The sequence below is a fragment of the Pleurodeles waltl genome, chromosome 4_2, assembly GCF_031143425.1.
Source record: "Pleurodeles waltl isolate 20211129_DDA chromosome 4_2, aPleWal1.hap1.20221129, whole genome shotgun sequence".
NCBI lineage: Eukaryota > Metazoa > Chordata > Amphibia > Caudata > Salamandridae > Pleurodeles > Pleurodeles waltl.
Genome location: NC_090443.1, coordinates 853,785,696 through 853,800,491, shown reverse-complemented (window position 1 = coordinate 853,800,491; position 14,796 = coordinate 853,785,696).

Here is a 14,796-nt window from a genome sequence, read left to right as displayed (position 1 = left end):
GAGAGAGCGAGCACAGCAATAGAAAACCCCAACATACACAGGAACCCAACTTCATCACCCACACCACATCTACGCACACATCACCACATATCACCACGCACATCACCACAAACACCACCCCACACCTCATCCACACCACCCCATGGCACCCCAAAGACACCCCAGGTTCTCGGACCAAGAACTCAGGGTCATGGTGGAGGAAATTATAAGGGTTGAGCCCCAGCTCTTCGGCACACAGGTGCAGCACACCACTATAGCAAGGAAGGCTGAGCTATGGCAAAGGATCGTAGACAGGGTCAACGCTGTGGGACAGCATCCCAGAAATCGGGAAGATATCAGAAAGCGATGGAACGACCTACGGGGGAAGGTGCGCTCGATGGTGTCGCGACACAACATCGCTGTGCAGAAGGCTGGCGGCGGACCCCCACCCACTCCACCCCAATTCACAGCATGGGAGCAAGAGGTGGTAAACATCCTGCATCCTGATGGCCTCGCTGGAGTACACGGAGGAATGGACTCTGGTAAGTCGAATCTCAACTACTTCACCCCCCCCCAACCACCAGCATGCCAACCCCCCCCTCACCCCCAATCTCAACCCCCCAGCACACAACCTCCCTGCCAATGTCTCACCAGCACAACCCACCCTAAACAACACAAACCCCTGAATGCCAACACAAACCATAGACAGTCACCACCAAAGCATGACCATTGCACATACCCATACACCCCCCCCCCCACCACCCTCACAACACCTCCCACAAGGGAATGCCAGAACTGGGGGCCAAGGTCACTCAAAATGCACGCCATGGCACACACCGAAACAATAACCATACTCCTTTACCCCTGCAGGGCCCGAACGCCAACACACCGCCACGGAGGGTCCAGATTTGTCCATCTCACCCCCAGAACAGGCCCCCAGCGAGGACAGCAGCTCTGTCGACCTAGAACCTGATGACCAGCCCGGACCATCGGGGACCTCTGGACAGTCGGTTCCCCACACACAGACACAGGCCACAGCAGACCCAACCCCCTCTGGGAACACAAGCACAGCTCCCACCCAGCGGGCCCATGCCTCTGTCTCGCGGACGCATCAATCAGCGGTGTGTCCGCCACTACAGGGCACCCAGGCTGACCCAACACCCCAACTACAACAGGGACCTGGGGGCAGTGGTAGTGGGCACACCGTCCAGGGGACAGAGGCCTGGGGAAACAGGACAACTGGGAGGGCTGCTGTGCGACAGGGGGGGGAGGACAGGCCCAGGGAACCGACTCTCCAAGAGGCCCTCACCACCATCATGGGAGCATACCATCACTCCCAGGAGACGATGGCGACGGTACTGGCCAGGTTCACCGAGATCCAGGCACAGCAGGACGAACGGTACATGGGGTTCAGCAATGAACTCAGGAACATCGCTACCGCTATGGGGACCATAGTCCAGGCCCTCAACCGGATAGAAACCACATTGCGGGACCATGTGGCACCACAAAGGGCCCCTGTCACTAGCCAGGAACAGCCTACCACCTCCGCCGGCGCTAGTGGTCAGGAGGCCCCCACAGAACGACGGCCCACCAGAACCCCACCTCCTGCTGAAGAACAACCACCCCGCAAGAGGAACCTGAGATCTCAAAGGAAGACAGAGTAGGATGCCAAGACCCCCGCCAGCCTAATATCCCCCCGGATGTCATTCCACTGTCCCACAGTGTCACCCTGTCCAACCTTGAACTGCCCCTGCTCCATCCTTCCACAGGCATATGCACAATGCACCTGTGCGACCGAGAACTGGACAATGCCATGGACATAACTCCACCCTCACCCATCACCGTTTTAATATCATGTACCAATATCTAGCACTAAAAATAAATCACTCATTGCACTGAAATCATTCTGGAGTCAGCCTGTATTATTTAAAAATGTATAACACATTACTGATCAATAATGTTCTGTTATTTATGTGATGACAACATACCGATGTCAATAAGCATTAGTCCATGGGCTAACCAAGCAGAAGTCACGCAGTGGGTCATACAGCACTGAAAAGGGAAGGGAAAATCAAACATCAGTTTAAAAGAACTGGGGGGAAATACACAAAGTAAAGATGCAGGGGGCTTTCAGTAAATGTTAAATGGCGTGGGTGATTCCTACCTGTGTGCTACTGAAAATACTGTTGGATAACTCTGTCCCTGTTGTCTGGGTCGTCCTCTTCGTCTTCCTCCTCTTCACTCTCCGCAGGCTCCACAGCTGCTTCAACACCACCATCTGGACCATCCTCCTGCAGGAAAGGCACCTGACGTCGCAATGCCAGATTGTGAAGCATACAGCAGGCCACGATGATCTGGCACACCTTCTTTGGTGAGTACATCAGGGATCCCCCTGTCATATGCAGGCACCTAAACCTGGCCTTCAGGAGGCCAAAGGTTCTTTCAATGATCCTCCTAGTTCGCCCATGGGCCTCATTGTACCGTTCCTCTGCCCTGGTCCGGGGATTCCTCACTGGGGTCAATAGCCAAGGCAGGTTGGGGTAACCAGAGTCACCAATTAGCCACACACGTTGTCTCTGTAGCTGTTCCATCACATAAGGGATGCTGCTATTTCGCATCACATACGCGTCATGCACTGACCCAGGGAACTTGGCATTCACATGGGAGATGTACTGGTCAGCCAAACAGACCACCTGGACGTTCATAGAATGGTAACTTTTCCTGTTTTTTTGTACACCTGCTCATCATCTTTTGGGGGTACTAAAGCCACATGGGTCCCATCAATGGCACCAATTATGTTGGGGATATGTCCAAGGGCATAAAAATCACCCTTCACAGTGGCCAAATCAACCTCCTCAGGGAATACAATGTAGCGCCGCATGTGTTTCGTCAGGGCAGACAACACTCTAGACAAGATTTTTGAAAACATAGGCTGAGACATTCCAGATGACATGGCCACTGTTGTCTGGAATGAGCCACTTGCCAAAAAATGGAGGACTGACAGAACCTGCACTAGAGGGGGAATTCCTGTGGGTTGGCGGATGGGGGACATCAGGGCTGGCTCCAGCTGGGCACACAGTTCATGTATAGTGGCTCGGTCAAGTCGGTATCGTAGTATGATATGGCGTTCTTCCATTGTCGACAGGTCCACCAGCGGTCGGTACACGCGAGGATTCATCCTTCTCCTCGCAAGTCCCAGCGGACGGTGCCTAGGAAGGCCAACATGGAGCACAGAGTCAAGCAAATCACAGGTACGTTCACCACTGCATGCATAGCACACGATTATCTATGTATTGAAAGGCGTGTATGTGTGGCAATGCAAGGCCTAGGCCTGTGTGACGCAGTACAAATTATGCCATGTGGGCCCTTGAAATGGCGGCTCCCTGACCTGTGAAGTGGGACAATGGGATGTGAGGTCAATGCGCTGGCGTGGCACACCGTGGCGGTAGGCGGTCGAAGACCGCTATACGAAGCCGCATTGGCTAACATTGAAGCCTATGGGTTTCAGGAGCCAATGACGAGGTGCGCCGGCGGTCGCGGTACGCACCGCCGCGGTACGCACCGCCGCGGGCGTGACCGCCATTTTCTATCTGCTTAATCACTCGAGACCTGATCATCCACAGGAGAGGACCTATACTGCAAGTGCTGCTGTGACCTCGGTCTGAAAGTGGCAATGGCTGCTGCGACTGGGGAAAGGGCCCCTGCCTTCACGTCTGAGGAGTTGGAGAAACTTGTGGATGGGGTCCTCCCCCAGTATGCGTTACTCTACGGTCCTCCAGACCAACAGGTAAGTACACTGAGTGCACATTGAATGGGCTATGCCTGTGTGGAGTGGGGTGGATGTAAGTTGGTGGGGTGGGGGGCGAATGAGGAGTGCAACGCACGACAGATGAGAGCATGTGCCATATGGCAAGGTTGGGGAGGGGGTCCAATCGCATCTAACATGCAGAAAATTTATGATTTTTCCTTCCCACCCTGTACATGTCAAATAGGTCAGCGCCCATCAGAAAGTGGACATTTGGCGTGCCATCGCCAATGAAGTCCGGGCCCTGGGGGTCCACGTCAGACGGGGCACCCACTGCCGCAAGAGGTGGGAGGACATCCGCCGCGGGACCAGGAAGACCGCCGAGTCACTGCTGGGGATGGCCTCCCAACCTAGGAGGGGTGCCAGTCGTACCCTGATCCCCCTGATGTCCCGGATCCTGGCGGTGGCCTACCCTGATTTGGATGGGCGCTTGAGGACATCACAGCAGACACAAGGGGGTGAGTATCAGCACATTCTGCTATCTCTCTGCGCAGTGGAGGCATCTGGGTGGGGGAGGAGGGTTGTGGGTGACATTAGGCCAGGGCGCTTTCTGTAGTGTAGTCCTCCCCTTTAGGCATGTCCCTGTGCTCCCGGCCCCCACCTCTGTAGGGTGACAAGTACAGCTATCGATGGTCCAGCATCACACATGTGCGCCTTTGTCGTCTCTAGACCTGTTGTCCTAGTCAGAAGTACTGAGTAGTGTACCCCGAATGCGCGGCTTAGTGCATGAGGCTCCTGTGTCTGTCCTCTCCGCCAACGGTGTTGACATTGCATGCACTCAACCTGGTCTTCGTTTTTCTCCCCCCACCCTTCTTCTTCATCTTCTTGTGCATGTGTGCATTAGCATCATCAGGCGGAGGAGAATTGGCATCGGAGCTGCAAGTCACAAGGCCCCGGTGGGACCAGGAACAGACACCGAGGGCACCAGTGATCCGGAGGGCGAGGGGAGCACCACAACGGGGACCGGTGGTGACACCAGCGACAGCGACACGTCCTCGGATGGGAGCTCCCTAGCGGTGGCGGCAACATCCGGGCCCCCCGCCTCTACAGATACAGCCGCCACCCAGCGCACCAGCCCCGCCCTCCCAGCAGCCCCTCAGCCTACGCTCCGTGCCCGCTCGCCCAGGAAGGCGGGTGTCTCCTTCGCCCCAGGCACCTCAGCCCCTGCCCCTGTTACCCCTGCTGCCCTCAGTGAGGAGGTCATTGACCTCCTTCAGACCATCATTGTTGGGCAGACTACCCTTTTGAATGCCATCCAGGGGGTAGAAAGGGAGGTGCATCCGAGCAATGCCTACCTGGAGGGCATTCATTCGGGTCAGGCTGCCCATCAACGATCGTTCAATGCTCTGGCCTCAGCACTGACGGCAGCCATTGTCCCTGTTTCCAGCCTCCCTCTTCTGACTGCCTCCAGCCTGTCTCTGTCTCCTGTTCCTCAGCTTATCCCATCCACACCATCAGACCAGCCTGCACACACCTCAACACCCAAGGGCAGCTCATCCAGACACAAGCACCACAGAACCCACAAGCATTCACGCAAGCAACACCCAGATGCAGACATTCCAACAGTCACTACCACCTCTGTGTCCCCCTCCTCCTCGTCTCCCTCCTCCCTCCCTGTGACGTCTACACTCACACCTGCATGCACACCACCATCAGCCAGTGCTTCCATCACCAGCACACCCTCCAGTCCAGTCCGCACACGTGCAGTCACCACCCCCACTACCATTTACACGTCCCCTGTGTCCTCTCCCACTGTGTCTGTCACCCCCTCTTCCAAGACACACAAACGCAGGCAGACACCCACCCAACAGCCATCCACCTCACGACAGCCTCCAGCACAAGCACCTGCACCCAAAGACAGCACACCTGACTCTCCTACAACCACATCCTCTTCCTCCACTCCCATCACCACTTCTCCTACCTTTTACCTTGGTCCTAAGAAAGTTTTCCTCGCTAATCTTGACCTCTTTCCCTCCACTGACCCACCCCCTCCATCAGCAAAGAGTCCCAAGAGCACCTCAGCCACCACCAGCCCAGCTTCGAGTGTCACTGTGGTGCATGGGTTCTGGAGTCCACCCTTTGCCAGCAGTGACACTTCAATCAGCAGCAAGGGGACAGCCAGCCCCCCCCCCAGGCAAGAGGACCCGGAAACTAAAGGGCCACCGTGAGAGGACTGACACGGCTGCCCCCAAGGAGCAAAGTTCGCCCACTTCACCAGCCACAACAGCTAGGGGAGGCAAGGGCCCGAGAGCCCCATCTAAGGAGCGAAAGGGCAGCAGGGCGGAGAAGTCAGCCAGCAGGAGCGCGGAGCAGGAGGGGCCCACAAGCCCCATCCCAGGTGTTAGGGAGAACACCAAAGGGCCCAGGACTCCGTCACCGAAGGGTCCAGCAACAGCACGGTCAGAGGGCGAATGAGCAGGGAGTCCAGGCCAGGTCTGGCTCCCTTGACTTACTGGACGAGCACCGCTGAAGAGGGCCCCGCCGTGCAGAAGAGCACCACTGAACAGGGCCCCGCCGTGCAGAAGAGCACCACTGAAGAGGGCCCCGCCGTGCAGAAGAGCACCGCTGAAGAGGGCCCCGCCGTGCAGAAGAGCACCGCTGAACAGGGCCCCGCCGTGCAGAAGAGCACCGCTGAACAGGGCCCCGCCGTGCAGAAGAGCACAGCTGAACAGGGCCCCGCCGTGCAGAAGAGCACCGCTGAAGAGGGCCCCGCCGTGCAGAAGAGCACCGCTGAAGAGGGCCCCGCCGTGCCGAAGAGCACCGCTGAACAGGGCCCCGCCGTGCAGAAGAGCACCGCTGAACAGGGCCCCGCCGTGCAGAAGAGCACCGCTGAACAGGGCCCCGCCGTGCAGAAGAGCACCGCTGAAGAGGGCCCCGCCGTGCAGAAGAGCACCACTGAAGAGGGCCCCGCCGTGCAGAAGAGCACCGCTGTACAGGGCCCCGCCGTCTCAAGCACCGCTCCGCTGGGCCCCGCCGTCTCAAGCACCACTCCGCTGGGCCCTTCCTGTCAAGCACCCCTCCGCTGGGCCCCGCCGTCTCAAGCACCGCTCCGCTGGGCCCTTCCTGTCAAGCACCGCTCCGCTGGGCCCCGCCGTCTCAAGCACCGCTCCGGTGGGCCCTTCCTGTCAAGCACTGCTCCGCTGGGCCCCGCCGTCTCGAGCACCGCTCCGCTGGGCCCCGCCGTCTCAAGCACCGCTCCGCTGGGCCCCGCCGTCTCAAGCACCGCTCCGCTGGGCCCCGCCGTCTCAAGCACCGCTCCGCTGGGCCCCGCCGTCTCAAGCACCGCTCCGCTGGGCCCCACCGTCTCAAGCACCGCTCCGCTGGGCCCTTCGTGTCAAGCACCGCTCGGCTGGGCCCCGCCGTCTCAAGCACCGCTCCGCTGGGCCCTTCCTGTCAAGCACCGCTCCGCTGGGCCCCGCCGTCTCAAGCACCGCTCCGGTGGGCCCTTCCTGTCAAGCACTGCTCCGCTGGGCCCCGCCGTCTCGAGCACCGCTCCGCTGGGCCCCGCCGTCTCAAGCACCGCTCCGCTGGGCCCCGCCGTCTCAAGCACCGCTCCGCTGGGCCCCGCCGTCTCAAGCACCGCTCCGCTGGGCCCCGCCGTCTCAAGCACCGCTCCGCTGGGCCCCACCATCTCAAGCACCGCTCCGCTGGGCCCTTCCTGTCAAGCACCGCTCCGCTGGGCCCCGCCGTCTCAAGCACCGCTCCGCTGGGCCCTTCCTGTCAAGCACCGCTCCGCTGGGCCCCGCCGTCTCAAGCACCGCTCCGGTGGGCCCTTCCTGTCAAGCACTGCTCCGCTGGGCCCCGCCGTCTCGAGCACCGCTCCGCTGGGCCCCGCCGTCTCAAGCACCGCTCCGCTGGGCCCCGCCGTCTCAAGCACCGCTCCGCTGGGCCCTTCCTGTCAAGCACCCCTCCGCTGGGCCCTGCCGTCTCAAGCACCGCTCCGCTGAGCCCTTCCTGTCAAGCACCGCTCCGCTGGGCCCCGCCGTCTCAAGCACCGCTCCGCTGGGCCCCGCCGTCTCAAGCACCGCTCCGCTGGGCCCTTCCTGTCAAGCACCCCTCCGCTGGGCCCCGCCGTCTCAAGCACCGCTCCGCTGGGCCCTTCCTGTCAAGCACCGCTCCGCTGGGCCCCGCCGTCTCAAGCACCGCTCCGCTGGGCCCCGCCGTCTCAAGCACCGCTCCGCTGGGCCCTTCCTGTCAAGCACCACTCCGCTGGGCCCCGTCGTCTCAAGCACCGCTCCGCTGGGCCCTTCCTGTCAAGCACCGCTCCGCTGGGCCCCGCCGTCTCAAGCACCGCTCCTCTGGGCCCCGCCGTCTCAAGCACCGCTCCGCTGGGCCCTTCCTGCATGCACTGTTAACGGTTCACTGTGCCCACCATGCCTCCTCCTTGACCAGTGGAGACTGTAATCCACTTGAGAGACTGTGGCTTTGCACTCCCCAGGATGGCACAGTGGGCAACCCACCCACTTGTGAGACTTGAGAGACTGTGGCTTTGCACTCCCCAGGATGGCACAGTGGGCAACCCACCCACTTGTGAGACTTGAGAGACTGTGGCTTTGCACTCCCCAGGATGGAACAGTGGGCAACCCACCTACTGTAGAGACTTGAGAGACTGTGGCTTTGCACTCCCCAGGATGGCACAGTAGGCATGGTGGCCCCTTCGTGGTTCTGGCGTCGTGGACTCATGTGGCTGTGGTGCCCCCCCTTCCCTTCCCCCTGAGGTGCCTGTAGTTTTTTCATCAGATGCCCCTGCAGTGTTCTCTCCAGAGGACTCAGGTCTCCTGTGTGGGCTTTGCCCTTGTGTTGTTACACTTTGGCCCACGGACACTTCGATTTTCTTTTGATGTGCAGGACTAATTGCCTCGGTTATCCATTGCACTGTATATAGACTTATTTTGATATTGATTTTTTGGCTAGTTGACCATAACTTTTCAGAGCCTATTTTGTACATAAATTTTTATTCACAATTTAATTATGTCTTTGCATTTATCAGGGGGGTTTGGGTGGTGTCACTGTGACTTGTTGCTCTGCATTGGTGTGTACATAGTTTGGGGGGGTGGGGGTCGCATATGTTTGTGCCGTAAGCTTTCCTCCTCCCCCCTCCCGTGTGTCGTAGGTGCAGTACTCACCGTTGTCGTCTGCGCCGGCATTCGTACTCGTGGTAGATGAGCAGGTAGACGAGAGCAGGTAGTATGTTTAATTCGGGTTCCATGCTGTCCTCCTTCCTCGTGGAGTGCGTAGAGGTGAGCGTTTTCCCGTTCGTAGTCTGTTTCCGCCGTGTTTTTATCGGCGGGGCTCCCGCCCCGGAAAAGGTGTAGGATTGGTGAGTTATGATACTGTGGGCGGTACATTGTCTGCCGCCTGCCTGTTGGCAGTGACCGCCGCGCTGTTTGTCTGTACCGCCGCGGCGGGCGGAGTGTTAATGTGGTGGGCTGTGTTGGCGGTTCCCGCCAGGGACAGAATTCCATTTTTTGGACCGCCAGCCTGTTGGCGGGTTGGCCGCCGCTTTATCACCGACCGCCAGGGTTAGAATCACCCCCTATATGTCCTACCTTAACCATACACTGCACCCTGCTCTTGGGGCAACCTAGGGTCTACCTTAGGGGTGCCTTACATGTAAGAAAAGGGAAGGTTTAGGCCTGGCAAGTGGGTACACTTGCCAAGTTGAATTTACAGTTAAAAACTGCACACACAGACACTGCAGTGGCAGGTCTGAGACATGATTACAGAGCTACTTATGTGGGTGGCACAATCAGGGCTGCAGACCCACTAGTAGCATTTGATTTACAGGCCCTGGGCACCTCTATTGCACTGTAATAGGGACTTACTAATAAATCAAATATGCCAATCATGGATAAACCAATTACATACACATTTTGTAAAGGAGCACTTGCACTTGCACTTAAGCACTGGTTAGCAGTGGTAAAGTGGTCAGAGTAACAAAAACAGCAAAAACAGAGTCCAGCACAGATCAACAGCCTGGGAAACAGAGGCAAAACGTTAAGGGAGACCACCCAAGGATGAAAAGTATAACAACAATGATTAGCACTTAGCTACCAAGGAAATGTTGACATTGTGTTCTCTTGCATTCTCGTGCAACACACTGGTCATCTTTCTGACTAAGCATATCCCGCCTTCAAATGTCATTTTCATTCACAAATGTATTACAAACATTGGTCACAAGAAAGTCTCTTCAGAAATATGCTACCTCACAAATGCCAAGTCATCCTGTTTGAGAGAAAAATATTTGTTCTCTCTAAACATCAACGAACTTACAAATGTTCTGTTCTCGACTCATATTTTCATTCACATCCCTGGTGCATGCATTGGACTTAGAATGCTCCAATCAGAATGCATGCTGTTTTTTCAAAGCTATGTTGAAAAATACTAATCCACTTTACTCCTGATTGTTATGATCCCTGACTGTGAGAAAGGTACAGTAGTTTTTAGGTCGAAGCCTGCAAGACAAAGCAGTTGACTAGTTTCCTAACAACATCCTAGGGACATTCTGAAAGCTTCCCTGGGAATGTATTTTGCCTATTGCTTACCACTGGCTTTGTGCTTCGTAACTCACATGTGCTTGAATTCTATTTGCTTGTTTATTTGTTTTAGACTGCCCAGATTGAGTTTGTCCCTCCCATGGAGCATAGCGTATTTACTGTATTCTTCCACACTGCTGGCGTTCTGTTAACCGACCTTTAAATCTTGATCTTATCTTGTCACATTTGCTGTGCATTCAAACACAAGGTCAAATTTCAGGCTCTGTCTTCCGAGGGTGCTTGGTGTTTACTTTTCTTCCTCTGATTTTAAAGTGAGACGATTAATAAGACAATCTTGCTGTGAAAGCAAAGACATTTTTCTAGCTCACAACACAATTTAAATATCTTTAAACAAACTGTGCAGATGTTTCAGAATATATCAGAATTAGGAAAACACAAATAAAGCACTTTTTATTGTTATTCTGAAGTGTAGTGGAAATAAATGTTTTAATATGTTCAAAACAAACCAATATGCTAGGCGATTAAATTTCCATACATTACTGTTTGTGTACTGTATACCTTTAACAGTAAAACTGTACTCTCTACATCACTCTATGACACACCTCTCCACTCCACTCTATGCCCTTACACTCTTTGCCCCTCCACTCTATGCCCTTACACTCTATGCCCCTGTACTCTATAACACAACACTCCATGACCCAACACTCTATGCCACACCACTCTATGACTCTTCTCCCCTCTATGGTACCCTATGCCCCCCCACTCTATGGCACTCTACTCCACTCGGTGTCACTCTCTGTCACACTATGCAAATCCCTCTATGCCACTCCATAACACTTTAGTCCACTGTACTCCATGACGCACTACTCCACTCTACTCCACTATGACACTCTATTTCACCCCACTCTATGCCACTCCACTCTATGGCATTGTATGCTACTTCACTCTATGACACTCCACTCTACAACACCCCTCTCACCAACACTCCACTCAATGCCACTCCACTCCACAACACTCTGCTCCAGTATATGCCACTCCACTCTAGGACAAACTACTCCACTCTTCACCACTCTGCTCTACAACAATCTCCTTCACTCTACGCAACTACCTCTACACCTCTTCCTGACACTTTACTCCACTGTATGCCACTCTACTCAATTACACTCTACTCCACTCTACACCACTCCACTCTACGACACTCTTTGCCACTCCATGGCATTCTGCTCCACTCTATGCCCCTCTACTCTATTCCATTCTACAACACTTTACTCCCACCATGACACTCTATGCAACTTCACTCTACTCTACAACACTGTACTCCACTCCATGACACTCTATTCCATTCCACTCCATACCACTCCACTGTATACATTTTGCTCCACTATATGCCTCCTCACTCTACTCCACTCGAACTCTGTTCATGACACTCCACACCACTCTCTGCCACTCCACTCTATGCTACTTCACTGCACACCACTCCAAAATATCCTGTGCCACTCAAAGACACTCTACTACACTCCACGACCTTCTATGCCACTCCATGACACAGTATGACACTCCATTCTATGACACTCTACCCCACTTTATGCCATTCCACTTTACGACATTCTGTTACACTCTACGCCAAAACACTGTACTCCACTGTGCGCAATACCCTCTGTGCCACTCCAAACTAATTTACTGCACTCTATGCCGCTCCACTCTACTCTACTCCACTCTATGGCATTCTGTTCCACTCCATTCTATGACATTCCACTTTATACACTCTTCTCCAGTCTATGCTACTCCACGGTATGACACTCTGCTCCACTCCATGCCCCTCCACCCTATGCCCTTCTATTCTACTCCACTCCATTCCACTCCCTCCACAACACTTCAATCTACACCAATCTGTGACACTCCATTCCACTCTGTGCCGCTCTGCCACACTCCACAACACTCCCTTCCACTCTATTCTACTTCACTCCACACCAGCTCACTCTACTCCACTCCAGGTCACTCTACACCACTCCATGACACTCAACAGCGATACTCCACTCCACACCACTTTCTTTTACGTCACTAACTTTTAGCCATGCTGAACAGCAGCCACTCTGGTGTACAACATGGCTAAAACACATTGGCAAAATCAATAGCTTATGCACAGCCGAGACCTACATGCTTTGCCAATGATTCCTACCTTCTGTGCCTATAAACCGTTAGGGCTTATCTAATACAAATTCGGGAGATTTGTCAAGTCCCAAATCAGCCAAAATATTCAGGTGAATCTGAATTTGTCCAATAAAGTGTATAAGGTCACACAAAACTTCAAAAAGGAACATGATCAAAAGTGCCCATGTGGTATGTAGAGTATATATAGGACATGAACGGGTGTGTTCTAGCTATTTATTTTTTTTACATTTTTACTGTGCAACTAGGGTGACCATCCGTCCGTGAATTTCACGGATTGCCTGTAATTTCACCCTGCCGTCCATTGTCCGTGATGAAAGACTTAACGGACAACATTTGTCCGTAATTTTAGCCTTTCGCCAAAGGACAACAGACGGTAGGGCAAAATTAAGGGCAGATTAGTTTCCCCAGCTGGATTGAAATGCAGGAAGTCTCCAGTCCTCTGATGCAGGAAGGGGCAGACAGATAAGAAACAGACCTTCTTGCCAGGGTGTCTCCTTTCCTAAAGAAATGCAAATGTGGGAAACTGGTAAATCTGCAAATGCAAAGAGGCTTGAAAACCTGCATTGACTTTAACCAAAGAAGTCACTTGAAGCTTTCTGATGGTAAAGATATTTTCTTTTAGAGAGGTACTGTAATGGTGTTCCAAGGTGAGCTGTGGAGTGTGTTGTTTTAATGGAGTGTTATAAAAAATGTTAGTACTAGGTGTAAACTGTATATTATTCAATTCTGTATTTGAGAAGCACTTTTTTGTTTAACTGAAATGTATTTGCGCATTTTGTAGCAGCCTATATTATGATGTAATTGTATTTATATAGCGCTTACTGCTCCCCCTGGCGAGGCGTCGAATGCATGTTTAAAATAAGGACTTCCACATTCACAGTTCTTTCCGGGACCGTGGTACCTCATAGTACTAACAAACATTGGCAAAGCCAATAGGTCTCGTCTACGCAAGAGTTATTGTCTTTGCTAATGTGTTTTAGCCATCTTCTACACCACAGTGGCTGCTGTTCAGCATGGCTAAAAGTTAGTGGCATAGTGGTATGGAGTGGAGTAGAGTGGCATAGGAGCAGTGGTGTAGAGCTCAGTGGTGCAGAGTACAGTGCTGTGGGGTACAGTGCAGTTGCTCAAAGTGCATTGGGGTACAGTGCAGTGGTTAAAAGTGCAGTGGCATGGAGTGGCGTGGGACAGAATAGAGTGCCATAGAGTGCAGTGGAGTAGAGTGGCATACAATAGAGTGGCAGAGAGTGCAGTAGTGTAGAGTGATGCAGTGGCATAGAGTGCAGAGTAGACTCACGTGACAAAGAGTGCAGTGGCATAGTGTAGAGTGGTGCAGTGCAGATTAGAGAATAGTGCTGTAGAGTGCAGTCGCGTAAAGTGGAGTGATGCAGAGTAGAGTGGCATAGAGTGCAGTGGCATAGAGTGCAGTGGCATAGAATTCAGTAGTACAGAGTAGATTGGTTTACAGCACAGTGGCGGAGAGTGCAATGTTGCAGTTTCAGTGCAGTGATGCAGAGTGGAGTGGAGTGGCACAGAGAGCAGTGGCGTAGAGTACAGAGGTGCAGAGTAGAGGGCAGTGGTGTACAGTGCAGTTGTTTAGAGTGCATTGGCACAGAGTGCAGTGGCATGGGGTAGAATAGCATAGAGTGCAGTGAAGTAGAGTGGCATAGAATAGAGTGGCAGAGAGTGCAGTAATGCAGAGTGGTGCAGTGCCATAGAGTGCAGAGTAGACTTGTGTGGCATAGAGTGCAGCGGCGTAAAGTGGTGCAAAGTGTAGTATTGTAGAGTGGTGCAGTGCAGAGTAGAGTAATGTGCCTAGAGTGCAGTGGCATAGATTGCAGTGGTGCACAGTGCATTGGCATAGAGTGAAGTGGCACAGAATGCAGTAGTACAGAGTAGAGTGCTGTAGAGTGCAGTTTTGCAGAAAAGAGTGTCAGTGCATTGGCATAGGGTGGTACAGAGAACAGTGGCATAGAGCACAGTGGTGCAGAGTAAAGGGCAGGGACATACAGTGCAGTTGTTTAGAGTGCACTGACGCAGAGTGAAGTGGCATAGAGTGGCATGGGGCAGAGTTGGGTGGCATAGAGTGTGGTGGGATAAAGTGTATTAGTGCAGAATGTAGTAGTGCAGATTAGAGTGGTGTAGAGTATAGTGGCGGCCAGTGCAGTGAGTAGAGTGTCAGTGTGCAGTGGTGTAGAGTGCATTGAAATAGAGTACAGTGGTCAGAGTGGCATAGAAAGCAGTGGTGTAGAATAGATTGTTTCAGAGTACAGTGCAGTTGCATGGAGTGGAGAGGTGCAGTGTAGAGTGCAATGGAATAGAATGCAGTGGCACAGAGTGCAGTGG